Genomic DNA, 19,003 nt, shown 5'->3' on the forward strand with positions numbered 1-19,003 from the left:
GTACCACATCTGTAAGTATCGGCATACCTTGCTGGAGTTAGGATGATTGTGCAACGTTCGAAGTGTGCTTCTGCATGCAACCCGCTATATAGGTGGAGAAGTGGCTCATCATGTTAAGTATATGTACACTGAGATTGTTAAGATGGCTGTGGGTTCAAGCCCACCCCCCCCTAAATAATTTTGTTGTCATGGCAGAGTATATGTGTAATTCCAGATATATCAAGGCACCACCATAAGGTCCACAGATGTCATGGCCACAAGTATTAGTTGAGTACTTCACAATACATGCATCTGTCCCTTGCTTGACATTTTATTATGTGGTCTGCATGTTTCTTATACATCTATATCTATCTATATGCAGTTTTAATATTGTCAAAACTGAAATTGCATTACTGGCCACAAGCTCAGATAGAGATCTGGTAAACAGCTATTGCAATTAGTAAACTTTTGTGTCAGACTGAATGTGATGATGAATTTTTGTTTATTCCCCACAAAAAATATAATAGACAAATAGGGTGACGACATTCTTGTTAAGTACCACTATTAAAGATTATTTTCCTTCACTGTATGAGTATAAGTATACTGAAGAATGCATTCTCATTGTATTTGTATGTGTCTTCTCCCACCCTGTTTTCCTTTTCTGTTACTACAGTATGCAACATCATGGTAACCTGCACTGACCTCACCTGCATGCCCCCCCCCCCAGGTGACAGTAGCAGTGCCATCACCACTAGAGGCACCCAATAAATCTGGGTTCCAGCCTGCTGGAATTACCTCATCACCTTCTGCCCAACCTGCACCACCTGTATCAGGTAGCCCTGCACAGGTGGGTGGTAAGTGGTACACAGTGATAGCGCTGCAAGGTGAGGTGAAACTTTCGTCACCCGTCAGGAAATGGCAGAAATTGTGAGGGAGATAATAGGCAGGACATTGGATGCCAGCATCACCCTGTATAGACACCATGATTCAAAGACTCATTGATTTGTGTCCTTTATCCATGCTATTTCCAGCTTCTGAGTCAGGAACCAGTGGTGATCACAAGTTAATAAGCAATCTCCCACTGGGTCAGATCTCACAGAGACTTCATGTCCAAACATCCAGTCCTATCCCGAAACCTGGTGTTCACTTCACTTTTGTGTCTATACCAAAACCTGTGTGTTGTGCAACCTTCCTCTCACCATTGTCTTCTCTTTGTTTGTCTGATGCCTTTGTCACCAATGCTCCTTTCTTCTGCAGTTTGCTGCTCCACACCCTGTCAATCATGTCTGTCTTTCCCTGTGATCTAGCCTCCCGCTTTTACCCACCTCTTACTTCCCTGACTTCCTTTCCCAGCTTTCTCTTCTCAATAAAAAAAATAAAATGGCATCAGGGCATCTGTCCCAGAAAAAACACTCCCACACATATATTGCAATTTCCCAGATATTTCAGTACTGTACACAGGACTGGCTACAACTGCTTGGTCTACAAAGTGTAGCTGTCTGACAAATAATTGAAAAATTTGTATCAGAATTCCATGAAATAAACAGAACATATAAATCAGATAATGTGTTTTCACATATCAGCTTTTGCAGACTCCAAAGAACACCTTACATACCACAATCTTATAATACTAAAGTAAATCACATGATTTGTGACATCCTCAAATCATAAACATTTAAAACATTATTACCATATTATTAAAAACATAATTTATATTGTACATTTCAATACTTTAATGCTTCATCCTTATTTCTTTCAAGATAGGTTTAAATTATATCACGGAATGTACCAAGTCCTATGCCCGAGAGGATGCACGGTCCAAACCAAGTAGAAAGCTCCAAATAGACCAGCAAGGCAGCACAGAGTTCAATACATTTATTAAATACTGATAAATGAAACAAACTAGTTTCGGCCAACAGCCTTCTTCAGTGTAAAACAGTATAATCAAGTTCATTTGAATCATCCTTTAAATACATATCAAGAGCCAATCAAAAAGTTGAGCTCATGAATACTGATAAGTTTGAAGATTATTTATAATACATGTTTTGGGGCACTTAAAGTAAATCATGTAGATATACAATAAAAATTGGTATATATACTCGGGTGAGGTCCATCCATAACATGAAAAAGTAACCAACAAGTTACTTACATGAAACAAAACAAATTATTAGTATATTCTAACAAATTCATATGACAATATATTCATACTTAGAGTTGGTTTTTATTATGCCATACTGGAAGAGCCTCTATCACAGGCTATTCAACAGTTCTTGGTTAAAGAAACCATAGATAAAAATCTTAAATACTGACGTTCAAAGGACTCAGACATACTATGTCATAGAGGAGCATATGTTGGACCAAATAAATTTTGTATACCTGAAAATGTATATATATAGAGATTGGTAGTGGGCAACACAAATAATAAGCATAGAACATAAATTAGATCAACAGTAATGAGAATAGCAGCCTGAACATGATGGCTTTCACACTTGTCCACCATAAACATGACACCTATTATGTATCTGTCCAAGACAAGATAAAGGGCCACCCAATAAATGCAAAAAATCAATATTAAATAATACTATTAATTATTATTATGTTCTGACTTCTCAATCTAGAATGTATTCATGCTTGGGATCTAATTAATCTTCCCATGTTGAATAAAACACCCACGTGCTTATATCAGTTTGGAATTGACAACCCCCTGGCCATTAAATAACTATTATAGATATTGGAAAAATTTCTGCATGCTGTATCTTAAGGAGCATATATTTGACAGCTACGGTGTGTCTATCCACATATATATATCAATATAGGTCAGTTATTAAATATAACTTGTAATGGACATGGGATACAATGAAAAAGGATCAACAATACTAAAATCTACAGCCTAAACACAAAGGCTTGCACATTTCTTGAAAACGTAATAAGGGCTGTTATGTCTCTAGTACACATATGTAAATGACACCATTTACAAACCAAAAAAAGATGAAGAGAAAACTAACAATATGTCTAATTCCAACTTATATTTTTTGAAATCTTAACACCCTGTTCAATATTGAGCCAGGATGTTTTGACATTCATAATCTTAAGCAAATGTAAATGGGAGACCAATGAAAATTCCCCACTTGGTGTCCTATAGTTTAAGGTACTAATACTAACTCAATATATTCCCTACAAGTGATCATTTAGTCCCGGGTGAAATAAAGCCCCCAGTGTAATAATCCAGTGTTTCTCCTTTCGATCCAATAGCCCATGCCAACCTTGTTTGTTTGTTCTGTCCCCAGAAATGCGGTCAATGACCATAAAGTGAATCTCGCTTGGGAGTGTTTTAATGTATGTTGATATAGGGCACTGGTCTCCTTGTGGTTTTTGATATCACTGCGATGTTCGTTCATTCTAAATCTTAAGGCTCTGGAAGTTTGTCCAACATAGAATCCCCCACAGTAGCAAGAAGCCAGGTACACCACCCAGTCGCTACTGCAGTTTCCAAAGATCTTAATATCAAAAACTTTACTAGTATTACGACTGGTAAATGCCTTGGATTTCAGCATATATTGACAGGAACCACAATGGCCACAGGGCGATCAATGAGTTCATCACCATGAAGTGTCAGTTGTTTGTGAGTAGTCCCCCCACTTGCCATATGTTTAAAGTGTGAAAAGTAGGAGCCTAAGGTCTTGCCACGTTTATATGAGAAAAGACAACGGGGTCCCAAAAAACTTCGCAGCTTATCATTGGCCAATAAAATGTTCCAATGTTTATTTATGATGTTTCTAATCATATTGATATTTCTGCTATAAGTGGTGATAAACCTAACACTTGTGTTAGAAGAAGATGGATTTTTGTTTTTATTCTGATATTGTAGTAAGTCGTCCCTCACAAGACGATTAGCTCTACTCTGAGCCGACAGAATATCAAATCCATCATATCCCCTGTTAATAAACCTCTGACTGAGATCCCTACTAGCCAATTGATATTCCTCCATGTTGGAACTGAGACGTTTAATACGTATAAACTGGGATATTGGAATACTCCTGATTGTGTGGCGGGGATGTAAACTTGATGCATGTAACAGGGTGTTGTATTGCGGGTACTTGCGGAAGACCCTCGTAGACAGAGTATTGTCTGGGTTCCTGTACACTGTGACATCCAAAAAATTGATGGACTTTTTATCAAATGTCACAGAAAATTCAAGTCCCCAGACATTATCATTGAGATATTCAACAAATTCCCGCAAGTATCCTACATCAGCCCGCCACACCAACCAGCAGTCGTCCAGATAACGTCTCCAAATATCCATTTCAACCTGAAAGATGTTGTGTGATGTATCATAGATCATAGATTCCTCAACATAAGCCATGAACAGGTCAGCATATATAGGGGCAAATGATGCCCCCATAGCTGTTCCTTGAAGCTGCCAATAACATTGGCCCTGGAAGTACAGAACATTCTTATTCAACACATGCTCGGACATACATATCAACAGGGTGTTGAATCCCAGTGAATATAGATTTACCCCATTGGGCGGGTCTCCAATCTTTACAATACTGGTTGGAAAGGTTGATATGTATGTCCGAGCATGTGTTGAATAAGAATGTTCTGTACTTCCAGGGCCAATGTTATTGGCAGCTTCAAGGAACAGCTATGGGGGCATCATTTGCCCCTATATATGCTGACCTGTTCATGGCTTATGTTGAGGAATCTATGATCTATGATACATCACACAACATCTTTCAGGTTGAAATGGATATTTGGAGACGTTATCTGGACGACTGCTGGTTGGTGTGGCGGGCTGATGTAGGATACTTGCGGGAATTTGTTGAATATCTCAATGATAATGTCTGGGGACTTGAATTTTCTGTGACATTTGATAAAAGTCCATCAATTTTTGGATGTCACAGTGTACAGGAACCCAGACAATACTCTGTCTACGAGGGTCTTCCGCAAGTACCAATACAACACCCTGTTACATGCATCAAGTTTACATCCCCGCCACACAATCAGGAGTATTCCAATATCCCAGTTTATACGTATTAAACGTCTCAGTTCCAACATGGAGGAATATCAATTGGCTAGTAGGGATCTCAGTCAGAGGTTTATTAACAGGGGATATGATGGATTTGATATTCTGTCGGCTCAGAGTAGAGCTAATCGTCTTGTGAGGGACGACTTACTACAATATCAGAATAAAAACAAAAATCCATCTTCTTCTAACACAAGTGTTAGGTTTATCACCACTTATAGCAGAAATATCAATATGATTAGAAACATCATAAATAAACATTGGAACATTTTATTGGCCAATGATAAGCTGCGAAGTTTTTTGGGACCCCGTTGTCTTTTCTCATATAAACGTGGTAAGACCTTAGGCTCCTACTTTTCACACTTTAAACATATGGCAAGTGGGGGGACTACTCACAAACAACTGACACTTCATGGTGATGAACTCATTGGATCGTTCCCCTGTGGCCATTGTGGTTCCTGTCAATATATGCTGAAATCCAAGGCATTTACCAGTCGTAATACTAGTAAAGTTTTTGATATTAAGATCTTTGGAAACTGCAGTAGCGACTGGGTGGTGTACCTGGCTTCTTGCTACTGTGGGGGATTCTATGTTGGACAAACTTCCAGAGCCTTAAGATTTAGAATGAACGAACATCGCAGTGATATCAAAAACCACAAGGAGACCAGTGCCCTATATCAACATACATTAAAACACTCCCAAGCGAGATTCACTTTTATGGTCATTGACCGCATTTCTGGGGACAGAACAAACAAACAAGGTTGGCATGGGCTATTGGATCGAAAGGAGAAACACTGGATTATTACACTGGGGGCTTTATTTCACCCGGGACTAAATGATCACTTGTAGGGAATATATTGAGTTAGTATTAGTACCTTAAACTATAGGACACCAAGTGGGGAATTTTCATTGGTCTCCCATTTACATTTGCTTAAGATTATGAATGTCAAAACATCCTGGCTCAATATTGAACAGGGTGTTAAGATTTCAAAAAATATAAGTTGGAATTAGATATATTGTTAGTTTTTTCTTTATCTTTTTTTTGGTTTGTAAATGGTGTCATTTACATATGTGTACTAGAGACATAACAGCCCTTATTACGTTTTCAAGAAATGTGCAAGCCTTTGTGTTTAGGCTGTAGATTTTAGTATTGTTGATCCTTTTTCATTGTATCCCATGTCCATTACAAGTTATATTTAATAACTGACCTATATTGATATATATATGTGGATAGACACACCGTAGCTGTCAAATATATGCTCCTTAAGATACAGCATGCAGAAATTTTTCCAATATCTATAATAGTTATTTAATGGCCAGGGGGTTGTCAATTCCAAACTGATATAAGCACGTGGGTGTTTTATTCAACATGGGAAGATTAATTAGATCCCAAGCATGAATACATTCTAGATTGAGAAGTCAGAACATAATAATAATTAATAGTATTATTTAATATTGATTTTTTGCATTTATTGGGTAGCCCTTTATCTTGTCTTGGACAGATACATAATAGGTGTCATGTTTATGGTGGACAAGTGTGAAAGCCATCATGTTCAGGCTGCTATTCTCATTACTGTTGATCTAATTTATGTTCTATGCTTATTATTTGTGTTGCCCACTACCAATCTCTATATATATACATTTTCAGGTATACAAAATTTATTTGGTCCAACATATGCTCCTCTATGACATAGTATGTCTGAGTCCTTTGAACGTCAGTATTTAAGATTTTTATCTATGGTTTCTTTAACCAAGAACTGTTGAATAGCCTGTGATAGAGGCTCTTCCAGTATGGCATAATAAAAACCAACTCTAAGTATGAATATATTGTCATATGAATTTGTTAGAATATACTAATAATTTGTTTTGTTTCATGTAAGTAACTTGTTGGTTACTTTTTCATGTTATGGATGGACCTCACCCGAGTATATATACCAATTTTTATTGTATATCTACATGATTTACTTTAAGTGCCCCAAAACATGTATTATAAATAATCTTCAAACTTATCAGTATTCATGAGCTCAACTTTTTGATTGGCTCTTGATATGTATTTAAAGGATGATTCAAATGAACTTGATTATACTGTTTTACACTGAAGAAGGCTGTTGGCCGAAACTAGTTTGTTTCATTTATCAGTATTTAATAAATGTATTGAACTCTGTGCTGCCTTGCTGGTCTATTTGGAGCTTTTTAAATTATATCACATCATTAAGCCCAGGGTACTTATAGCTTTTAGATGAACATCCCATTTAAATTTAGGCAATTCTGATTGATTAATGAAGTTTGTTTACGTGCAAGAATACATTATACCTAACATTTATACCCTCCCAAAAATCCAAGAATAAAGAAAAAACACCTGTAAGGCCTATAGTATCTGATTAAGCATGGGTAAACAGGCCACGTTCTATTTATTTAGAAAAAATATTGAGAGACATGGTAATTGAGAGTAAAACTCTTTTACAGCATACAGAACAGTTTTAAATACTTTTTATGGCTGGTATGTAAAGGAACAAATGAATACATTGTGCTTATTTATTATGGATATTGGATAAACTTTTACTATCATTCCTAATGAGGAAGGTATTGAATAAATTAGAGGCGTTTTAAGTATTAATACATAATCAGTTCTAGGATAAATCATATATGTTCATTATTGGAGTTACTGAAAAATAATGAGTTTTATTTTGATGAAAAGCATTATATACAGAAGAAAGGAATGGTGATGGGTACAGCATGTGTGGACCGGTATTGTCATTGATCAATCAAATGAGCCGGGTGGACTGCATCACTAAGCAAGTAATAATGAATTACAGGAAAGTTAATACTTTGCTTGTAATGGCATCTATGGATCAAAATATTCATGAGTTGATGAGTCTATTCAGAGGGCACAGTGGGTCCAGGAATCTAATCAAGTGATGCTGGCATTTCTTTACAATATTCTGTTTCCAGAATACAGATGCATTACATTCCCAGAATACCCTGATACCTTTCCTTTGAGTATTTCTGTAGCATAGTGGGCTAATGCTCTGTTTTAGAGATTATAAGTAACAAAGTCATGGGTTCAGATGCATACAGGTGTATTTCTATTTTCTTGCTATCATGTGTTCCATTACCTGGAAATGAAATATTTGTACCATCATTGTGTAAATCTATCTGGGAGTTTGGCACTTTCAAACAAAATGTAAAAATGGCTCTGTATAGTATTGTTAAGCTAAGAAGTTGTGAGATATGGTCCTATCCCAGCTCATCCTGCTAATTCCTTATTAGCTTACCATGTGTTCTACCCGCTATGTATTTCCCATTTTCACCTTGGTCCTATACAGCCATTTCAAACTTTCAACCTTTTCAAAAAAGATTTATATACAATACTCACATATCCACAAAGCACTTATTAAACAGCTCATCTTTCTGTGATCATATGTTGCACATCAGCTGGCAGAGAGCAATGCCAATGGTCATAGATAACCACAAAAAAATAATACTTCTCATCCCACGGCAAAAATGAAAAATTCTTGGAAAGTGTTATCCTGCCAATGGTGGTGTAAATGAGCTAAGCAAATATGCACTTTAGCAGACAAATGTACAATGCAGTTAAACAAATGGCTTTATTCTGTTTTGACAACTCAATGTAGTCATGAAATGACTTCTACTATGTCAATGTACTGGGTGACGTGTCCGACTCCCTGTATGGTGTTTTACACTGGTCAGTGTCCACTCTGTTAATGAGATACATGTCCCTACTTCAGTGGTTCCCTTTGCTAATGCACTGCTACATATAATATTAATATGAAAGGCATTAATTCAAATTCATTAATGTGTAGCCTCTTTCTTCACTCACCTTTATCCTGCTCAATAATTTATCTTGCATTGTAATCTCTGCTTGCTGCAATTTTTCATCTCTATCCTGGGTCCATTCAAATCTTTAATCTTGTCTTAAAATACATTAACACACCACACACACGTTCCCAAGAAGGGATGACAAAATAATAAAATCATCTTTCTATAGTCTTGCATTATGTAACAGGCTGCAGAGAACAAACATCACATGGCAAAAATGAAGTATGATCCATATCATGTGCTAATAACTTACTTCTTTTGCTGCAGTATAAAATGTACTCTACACTCAGCCATCAGTGCTATTTTCCCCTTAGTTGTACATTTCTGTGTGTATATATATATATATATATATATATATATATATATATATATATATATATATATATATATGTTGCCATACATTACATGTCCAACTGTTCATGCAAACTTGCCTTCAAAGCTATTGAACCTTCAATGTTTACCTCATCTATTCATACATCATTCTGTCTGTGAGGTGATCTAACATGGCACAACCATGGGTATATGCTGCAGCTATGGTGAAGAGTTGTTTTCATGCACATTGGCCAGGCAGCATGCATGTATGATTAGCATTTCTGGCCATCTCACATGCAATGTGAATAGTGTTGACTTGGCCATGCTTGTGAACATGGAGTTTCAGACTCCCCACATGTCTTTTATATGCCACACAAAAATGAGAAATAATTAGTAAGGATAATATTTGTTGTTAGATATCTAATGAGACAATTAATGTTGTTTGGTAGTATGCAGTCTATGACTGTAAGTTGGTGTTAGAATTTTTGGAGAGGTTTCCATCATTCTCTCAAACTTTATGAACAGAATTTTAAAATTACAAAATATTTCTTATTTTTTAGTTCTCCATCTCCCAAGTGTTAACAAAAATTGATCTTCAGTTCTTTGACATATTTTTAACTTTGACCAGGAAGGTAATTGCTAAAAACTGAAAAGCAAATTATTCCTCTTTTTTCTGTATTCTTTAATATAACTACTATTATATGTTAAAGGGAAATTAATACTATTTAAACAATAATGAAAATAAATTAACTGTGAATTATAAATTTTAGCCAAAATTAGCAATTACTTTTAGATAAATACTATAAAGATACTCTGATCTCATGAGATTACCATTGAATTTCGTCTCAAAAACCAAGTCATCAAAGTACATGTAATTTGTGTAAATAGTTTGACTATATATTACTGGGGTAAGTTTGTTCATGTTTATTTAAAGGTCAGATAGGATAGAATTATATTAGCAATATGTTTTTGTCATTGTTAATATTCAACTGTTGTTTTCAGAAATGAATGAATTCAGTATGAGGTTGAATAATTGTCTTAACTAGGATCATTAGTAAAATATTTAGCTAAAAATTATTTTTGTGAAAGTATAAAGCAGTAAGCTCAGAGCAATTGGCAAATGTGACTAAACTGAATTTATATGAAAAATGGGGTAACCATTTGTAATGTCAGTATCTACTAGATCAAGTCCCGAAACACAGAGACTATATGGCTGAAAGAAATGATTTACATATACTAAGTCTGAGATGGCCATTTCTCAGAATATTCCATTTTCACTGAGGTATGGCACTCTCAGACTTAGTATATATAAGTTTAGGGGTTTTGGGGGGTTTCAATAGGAAACTGAAAAATAGATTCTGCTAAACAGCAAATATTAAGCTTGCAATAAGATACCTTCCATGCATTTGATGAGGAGGAGTATTTCCAAACAACATACTTGCACAGTACACATGAAACATTATACCTACCTGCAATCAGCAGAGAAAACTAATCATGAGGTGATGCAATGGTGGGAACAAACATACTCTACTTACCAAGATCACTGTACTGTCAGTAGGCATTATTAAACAAATGTTATCTCTACATGGTGTTATCCTTTCATTAGGAAGCTATGTATAGCACTGTTTTTAAGTGCCAGAAAGGATGCACCTTTGTTAGGACTGTGTTGCAAGACAATTGATACTGTATGTAAAAATCAATGATTATTTTTTTTTTCCTTCAAGAAATAAATGATGCCTAAAGTTGCATATTTACGGTGATCAAAAAGCAATACTTAGATAAGATAGAAAGAATGAAATGTAAGACTTCCTTGAGTGTCATCTGAGAAAGTCTGAAACCAAATCGATATCCATACTGGTAACCTCATAATACTGGGAAGGTTTTAATACAATTCAAATATAGAATTCTCTGTAATGTGTTTAATGCTGAAAATGAAAAGATACAGAACCTTTGCACTCATGATCCTATTATACATGATGAAGAAAATTTCAAAATCCCCTAGATTCACAAGGAAAGGCCAAAAGGTCCAGAATATGTTGATTGAATTAAACTAGTCCCATGACATTAAAACATAAGTCTCCTGGTTGGAGAGCAAGGCTACAATAACTAAGATCACAATGACATTGAAAAGTGAATTTTGTATGATGGCATAATCAGACTTTCTCTATCTATCTATCTATCTATCTATCTATCTATCTATCTATCTATCTATCTATCTGTCTATCTATCTATATCTCTATCTATCTATCTATCTATCTATCTATCTATCTATCTATCTATCTATCTATCTATCTAATCAATATTTTGTTATTCATGAGTTGTAGATTACAGTAATGAATTTGTAAGTCTACTTCTTTGCTAACTGATGGCAGTCAGGTGCAAGTTGGACAGAGAATGAAACAACATCAGTTAAGAGAGAAATGTTATTATGATCAGTAAACTGAAATGTTTTTTTTTTCAGTTAAATTAAGGAGATAGAGTAAGGATTCAATAGAGTTCTAGTGAGAAGCACCCAGAAGTGGTTGTTTTGAAGAATTATGATCAGTGCAAGTTATTTTATTTGTTTAACTGCTAATGACAAAATTATTTGATAAAGCCAACGAAATCCTGTTCAAAGTGTATATTTCTATAAATGACTATCTGAAATCCACTGCCAATTTCTGTGATACCTTCAGAAATGTTGCAATATTCAAAAAAGAATTCAGAGATATGCAAAGTGGTATATTATAAGATATTTCCTCAAACAGATGTTAAATCACTGTGTCTCGATGACCTGTATAAAGATAAAATTAAGAAATTCTTAACACGTCATAATCAGTTATGCAGACTGCTGAATAAATGTTATACTTGTTTAAGACTGTTTGGTAAAACAGCTAGATGTACACAGAGTTCATGAACTGAACATCATAACTAAATGTAATAACTAAAATGACAGAAACAAAATACAGGAACTAAAATGTCAGTCTGAAAATATTGTAAGATATCCGAATATTAAACTGATGTTTTTTGTATTGGTAATAAATACAACTGCTCAGACCATAAAGTGGTATATTTCACTGCATGATACTTTTTATTAGGTATAGCTAGTGTTATAAGTAAAAAAAAGTTTTAATTATTCTGTCTTAGTTGTTTGTGTGTGTGTGTGTGTGTGTGTGTGTGTGTGTGTGTGTGTGTGTGTGTGTGTGTGTGTGTGTGTGTGTGTGTATAGAGTGAGAGAGAGAGAGAGAGAGAAAATGAAATAACTCACTTCAAGACATACATTGACAGTAATAACTATATATATATATATCTACTTATACTTCAATAATGGGTACCTTTAGGCCCAGTCATAGTCCTGTATGTATGGATAATGCAGCCTGGCTTCCTGTACGCTCTTTTATAGCCTAAGAATTAAGCTGAGGAAGCTGATAACAATACAAACTTGTTTTTCATTTCATAATTTTTAAAAACCAAATGTGACAAATAAATCGGTGATTACAATGTTAGAGGAAAAATACCATGTGCAGTAGCTGATACTACTGACCCACCATCCACGTATAGTATTATCAAATGATAAATAAAAGTGACAGATTCCAACGTATCTGATACAAAAATGCTGATATAAGAAGGCTTTATTCCAGAAAATACAAGCCTCATGGAAAAGTTGGTCCTGAATTACAGGAGAAGAAAACAGGAAGAGAGCCTAATAGTATTTAGCAGAACAGCTGAAATGAGCAAGATAATGTGAGATGAGCATTGACATTTAAAATAACAAAGCTCACTGAAATTTTTCTTAGATTGCAGTGTCACCTGAGATTAGTGGCATACCTTATACCACTTATTGACCATCTGTGCTTCACAGTGCTTAATTGTTTATTTCCTGTTTATATTTAGAGGAAAAGAGGAGGAAAGAACAGGATACAAAACAACAACATTCAAGAAATAGCTACTTAGCATTAGACTTGTATAGTTATCCATCTTCTTTATCCAAGAGCAATCCAATCTATGACAACAAAAAGAAACAGTGATACACAGAATAAGGCAGTGTAATAATGAATTTAAGATTACTGTCATTCTTCATGAAAAGGCTTCAGAATATCCAAGTTCCAAAAAGCTTAAATTCGGTGACACATTCTAGTGTTTTATAATTTTGTAGGTTCATAGGTAAGTAGTAGGCTAGCTATCCTTGAGGGCCATTTTAAGCCTATCCAATTTCTCATTTTGTGCTCAAATTAACCTACCCCATTTTTTGGAGACTGACCTTACTCATCCTATGGTCGATAATTATATATCATCTCTAATGAGAATAACTGGGATCATACCACAGATAATTTGAGAGGACACATGCTTGGGATAAAGCATTTAGGAGCTGCCTCTCTCCATTAGTAGTGCAGGGGGCATTGCTGTGGTAAATGTTCTGTTTCCATTCCATAGATCTAAGTTGTGCTTGAGTATGGACAGAGGTGAACTTTGTTTTACGTGGATGGGGAGTCTGTTCCAGAGCAATGGTATCTTCCACAAGATATACCTGTCCAACCAAACTGTTCTGTTGATTTTGCAGAACAGGTTTATATCCCTAGACCAAGTATTTCTGATGCCATTTGACTTGCTAATGTTAAGCAAATCCCTTAGCATTGGGTTGGAGGATGCCTTGAATGCCAGATATAGGTTACCTCTTAGCAGTCTGTAGGACACTGAGTATAGTGACAGGGCTTTGAATCATTCCACATAAGGCTTGTTGTTTAGGTTCATAGGTGTTTAATAGGCTAATGATCACAAGGGTGTTTTTAAGCCTCCCCATGCACCCCAAATTTCTGACAACTTTTGGCAGCCTTAGTAAGTGTAAGCAGGGGCTTGAGAGATGAAACATTTACAAGCAGGGGCGAGTGAGATGAAACATCTACATCTTGCCTGTATCCTTTAGAGACACAGGTGCCAAGCCAAGGATGAATTTCCTGTACCCCATCCAATTGTCCAAGTAACACTTTAATTGGATTAGGGAGGAACTCAGCTACACATAGATGGGGAGCCTGTTCCAGAGACAGGGTAGTCTCTGGGATACATACCTTTCTCTCTAGCAGGTCCTATTTATATCACAAGCAAGGTTTAAGTCTTTAGAAGGGGTAATTCTAGTGCTGCTTGTTTTGTGGATATGCAGACCTCCAAAAACAAGGGTGCTGAGGGAGTTGCATCCCTCAAAATAAATGTTTATTCTGGTATTTTCCATTGTTTTGGTAATGGACAATTTGCGTGATTACTCAATAATGTGTAATTCAGGGAATAACAAGATGGCTGCATACTGATCAATGGCTTAATTTCAGCTCTTCTAATGTGAAGAAAAAAAATTAGAAATAAGAGCTAGTAATTCTACCAGATTGAGAAAAAATCAGTTAGTGGCTATTAAGTACACTGCCTGGATGCCATCAAAGAAGAAACTTAGACAGCCTGAAAGAAAATCAACTTGAAAAGGTGAAGAGAAAGCACCTCTCTAGGAAAAATCCTACAGCTATTCATCAAAAAGCAGCTCAAGCTCCAGATTTGGTACAAGAGATGGTTTCCAGTAATTTAGAGGAAGAAATAAATCAAACATACTCTGAGCTGATTAAAATAAATGAAGCACTAAAGAATTATGTTAATGCAAACAACAAAAAGCTGGAAAAGTATAAGAAACTTTAACTAGCTATTCAGATGAGCTGATAAAGATGCAAAATATCAGAGGCTGAAATAAAGAAATGGCTGGCTTAGAATGAGAATTCTCAACAAGATTTGTTTCAAAAAATAGTAGAACTAGAGGAGAGAACATTGAGGGAAAACCTGAGATTTTCTGCTGTACCAGAAGGAACAGGCTGTTTTAATTTTACTAAAAGCACAAATAAGCAATCAGACTGGCATTCCTCAACATGATTTCTTCAGTAAAAGGCCAGTTCATTGATTATTGCATGTGATAGAGATATTAAAAAGTAAACAAGCACTTTTTTAGCTTTAAGAAATATAGGCATTACAATGTAAAAGAAAAGAAAGCCTGGACAAAAGTAAGTTTAAGCTGATATGCTGTATTCTTGGACTGGTGGGGTGGGGGTGATGTGTAAAAGTTCACTGATTATATTATATGTAGAGTTGAGATATTTTTCTTTTATTTTTGCTTAAGTGAATGTCTGGAGTAATGCCCTTGGCTTAATCTGAAAACAAGTGTTTTCTATAACCAAGTTGGCTTATAAAAAAGACATAATGCTGAAGGCCATGTAAAGTGCTATGTTTCTAGCATATGCGAAGATATGCCCCGGGATTCATGAAGCTCAGCGCAAGGCCGGCGTTAGGCTTGCACTGACCGTGTGGTGTGCAGATGGTGCAATAGCACCATATGCATATTAATGAAGGCGCGCTGCCGCCACATCCACGTGCATAGGAAACGTGTGCGAGTGCATGGGGCATGTCGAAGTGCCACACGGAGGCGTGGACATGTCGGCTGTTTACGTCCAACCTAAAATGCTGAATATTACAGCCTGCCTGCAATAGTAGTCACACTTGTCAGTGTCCATGGATACTGAAATGTATGCAAAGCATGCAAGACAGTTCTTGTGAACACAAAAATAAGAAGCAAACACAAATGCACGTAGCCGAATATTGAGTCCCCATCCCTCGAACAAGACATTTAAAACCCCGTGCCCATATTCTAATGCAGTGTTGATAGTTATACCAAGTGGAAACGCATTGTGTTAGCACGCCGCCAATAGCTAAGTCTAAGCCAGTGGTCGTGGTTACCACCTGTCCCACATTGTGAGGGACAGTACCCATCTGGGCTTTTGTGTCCATACCAAAACCATTATAAATGTAAAATATCCTGCGACCGTATGACATAATTATGTCCCACATCTCATGTAATAGTCGCATACAATAGTTATTTCCATATGTAATATAACTACATGTTACAAGAAATAGAATAAGCAAGTAAACGAAACAGAAGAAGCATCTAAACATCTACAACAATAAGCTTACATGTAGGCATAAAACAAAAGTACTATCCGTTGTACTGACCGTGGGTATGTGTTGGCCTGTAAAATCTGATGTGTGTGTCCGGAATATATCCCATCCTGGCCATATGAAAAGGTGGCAACCCTACCAATGGTCAGAGCATTCAGCCAAAATCTGCCCATTTGCGGTCCAAGCCGTCCTTGTCAGGATGGGTCAAAGATGAACGGGTATTACCCGGGCCTACCTACCATGTCATGAAAGATAAGTATTTGTGTGTACCTATGTGCGTGATGTACAGCATGTGGAAGGTGACAAATGCTAGGGTAGTCCTCACAACCATACAGGTACCAGAGATATGTAGTGTATGCAATGTGTTCCCTTGACCGTGCCATGGACCATCAACCAGAGAAGGGATGGATGGAGTGTGTGAAATATGGGTGTGGGGGAGAAGGGTTTGGGGGAGACAGGTAATGTAATAATTCGCAAAGGGGAGACTGTGTTGGATGTACAATAGGTGAACAGGAGGTCTATGAGGGTGCAGTGGGTGAATCAGAAAGAAACACAAAGAACAAACATACACATCCACAATACAACCTGACAGGCTATATTGTAGAACACAATCACACAAACATATGAATATTAAAATGCGTGATACACATGTACAGAAACGTCACCAGCACATACCCACATAATGGTCTGGACGGAACTGAGCCATCCAGCTACAACACACCTGGATGCATAATTGAATACCCATCACCCCCTCTACAGCACACAACCCCCCCCCCCCCCATTCCTGAACGTCCACCAAATGCAGCCATACTCAGGCTGCTAGCTTGGTGCAGACATATCTGCACATAGTGACCACTACTCATATCTAGTAGGCAGTGTCACCCTAGGCAGTGTCAGGATTGCAAACTATGTATCCCTTGCATGTAAAACCCTATCACATTTTCGTAAATCCAAAAAAATCGAAGGTTATTGGCTTGTTCAATTTTTGGATATCCCTCATGGGGTAAGTATCCTGTGTAAACATCAGACTTGGTATCACAACATGATGTCCAGTCCTGTAAACATCTGGACACAAGTTGTATGTGCAGTAGTGGTTCAGGAGACTGCTCAGCCTCCAGCTGGTCATGCAGAACCTACCACCCAGGATCAAACACCTGCCCGTGATGCCCGTCTCCCCACATGAATTATCGAGAAAATATACTTTACACAGTCACATAGTGGCAGTTGAATATAGGGTGATTAAGGCGCTGATGTAAGCAGGGTATCTCCTGTCCCACTTTGTGAGGGACAGTCCCTGTTTGGGTAGGTGTGTCCTGACCATGAATGATACAATGGCAAATGTCCTGTGATTGTAGGAAATAACTATGTACCATATTTCATGTAACAGTTGCCTAAAACAGTTATTTCTGTATGTAAAATGCGGAAATCTTACAAGAAACAGAATAAGCAACTAAACTGCTACAGGAATAAGCTTTCATCTAGGAAAATAATTAAAATTCTAAACCCTGTAATGACCGTGGGTATGTGTTGGCCTAAAAAATCTGGTGTGTCCTGAATATATCCCATCCTGGACATATGAAAATGTGGCAACCCTACCAATGGTCAGAGCATTCACACAATAACTGGCCAGCCTCTTAATCCCTTCTAAAACCAGTGACCTTTGGAGGAAAGGTGTTGAATGACACTTGAAGGAATAATGACAATAATTAAGAGTAATAGATGCTTTTAACTTCAGAAAATAAGTATTAATACATATGCTCTGAATCTGTCAATAAGTTTCAAGTTAATAGTACTAATATTGTAAAAGTGTCCGTGATTGTCCCTGATTTGTCCTTGCCTTGTCCCTGTCACTGTTGAAATTAGTCCCTGAGTGTTTGAGTGGTCCGTACACATATGTACACCAATCAACTGTCAAATTTGTTGCCAGTACTATTGAATACCTGTAGTGAAGTCATATATCCTAACTGCCATCAATGCGGAATGTACCATGGATGGTGTAGTGGTTAAACCGGAGACTAATGTGTGTCTGTTTCTGGGTCCAAGCCATGTAATGGCCGCTAATTTTATGTGATGGCCAGAATAATATCCTTCTGATATAGGGAGGTAAAGGCAGCGGGGATGCGTGGCGGACATTCAACTGTATGGGAAATGTAAATAGGTATATATACAGACAGATATATATATATATATATATATATATATATATATATATATATATGTATGAATGAATGAATGAACATGGTCACAATAAAGCATTCATAACGAATGTGAAGGGAAACACCAGTGGAACCCACCCAAGCTGCCCAAGAGTGAGCAGAGCACCGCTATTCACACCAGAGGCAGGGTTCTACCAGTGGACATAATATCATTGAACTGCTACGTCAACATTACACACAGATGGAATGTAGTTCATGTTGTGACCACCTACACTTGTAACCCGCAAATGGCCGTAATCCATAACACCAGGAAAGGCACGTATGTGCAAATATAAATGGTGGGAGGCCCTGTGAATACACGAGGCAGTACAAAATGTGTGTAGGGCCCCAAATGCTCTGGAGAGGGCAATGTGTAAAGGTGTGTAATGGTTGCGATATCAGGTGGACAATGGCTGTTACGCATGGAAACTCAACACAGGTGGGGTGGAGAAACTATGGCTATGCGATTATGGATCCAGGAGTGCCAGGGTTGGTTGCGCCAGTTCCAATGGACAAGCCTGTGTAGGTCAGCTAGTACGTAATAGGTATATATGCATACACACATGCAGACAACAATATGTTGAAGTACATTCTCTGTAACACATGTACTCCATTTATTGACAAAAATAATGTGCACAGACAACAAATACAGTAGCTGGAATAATAGGCTGTGCAGACGAGGAACAGGTCA

Source organism: Protopterus annectens, chromosome 1.part0 (genome assembly GCF_019279795.1).
Source record: "Protopterus annectens isolate FY-2018-M chromosome 1.part0, PAN1.0, whole genome shotgun sequence".
Classification (NCBI taxonomy): domain Eukaryota; kingdom Metazoa; phylum Chordata; order Ceratodontiformes; family Protopteridae; genus Protopterus; species Protopterus annectens.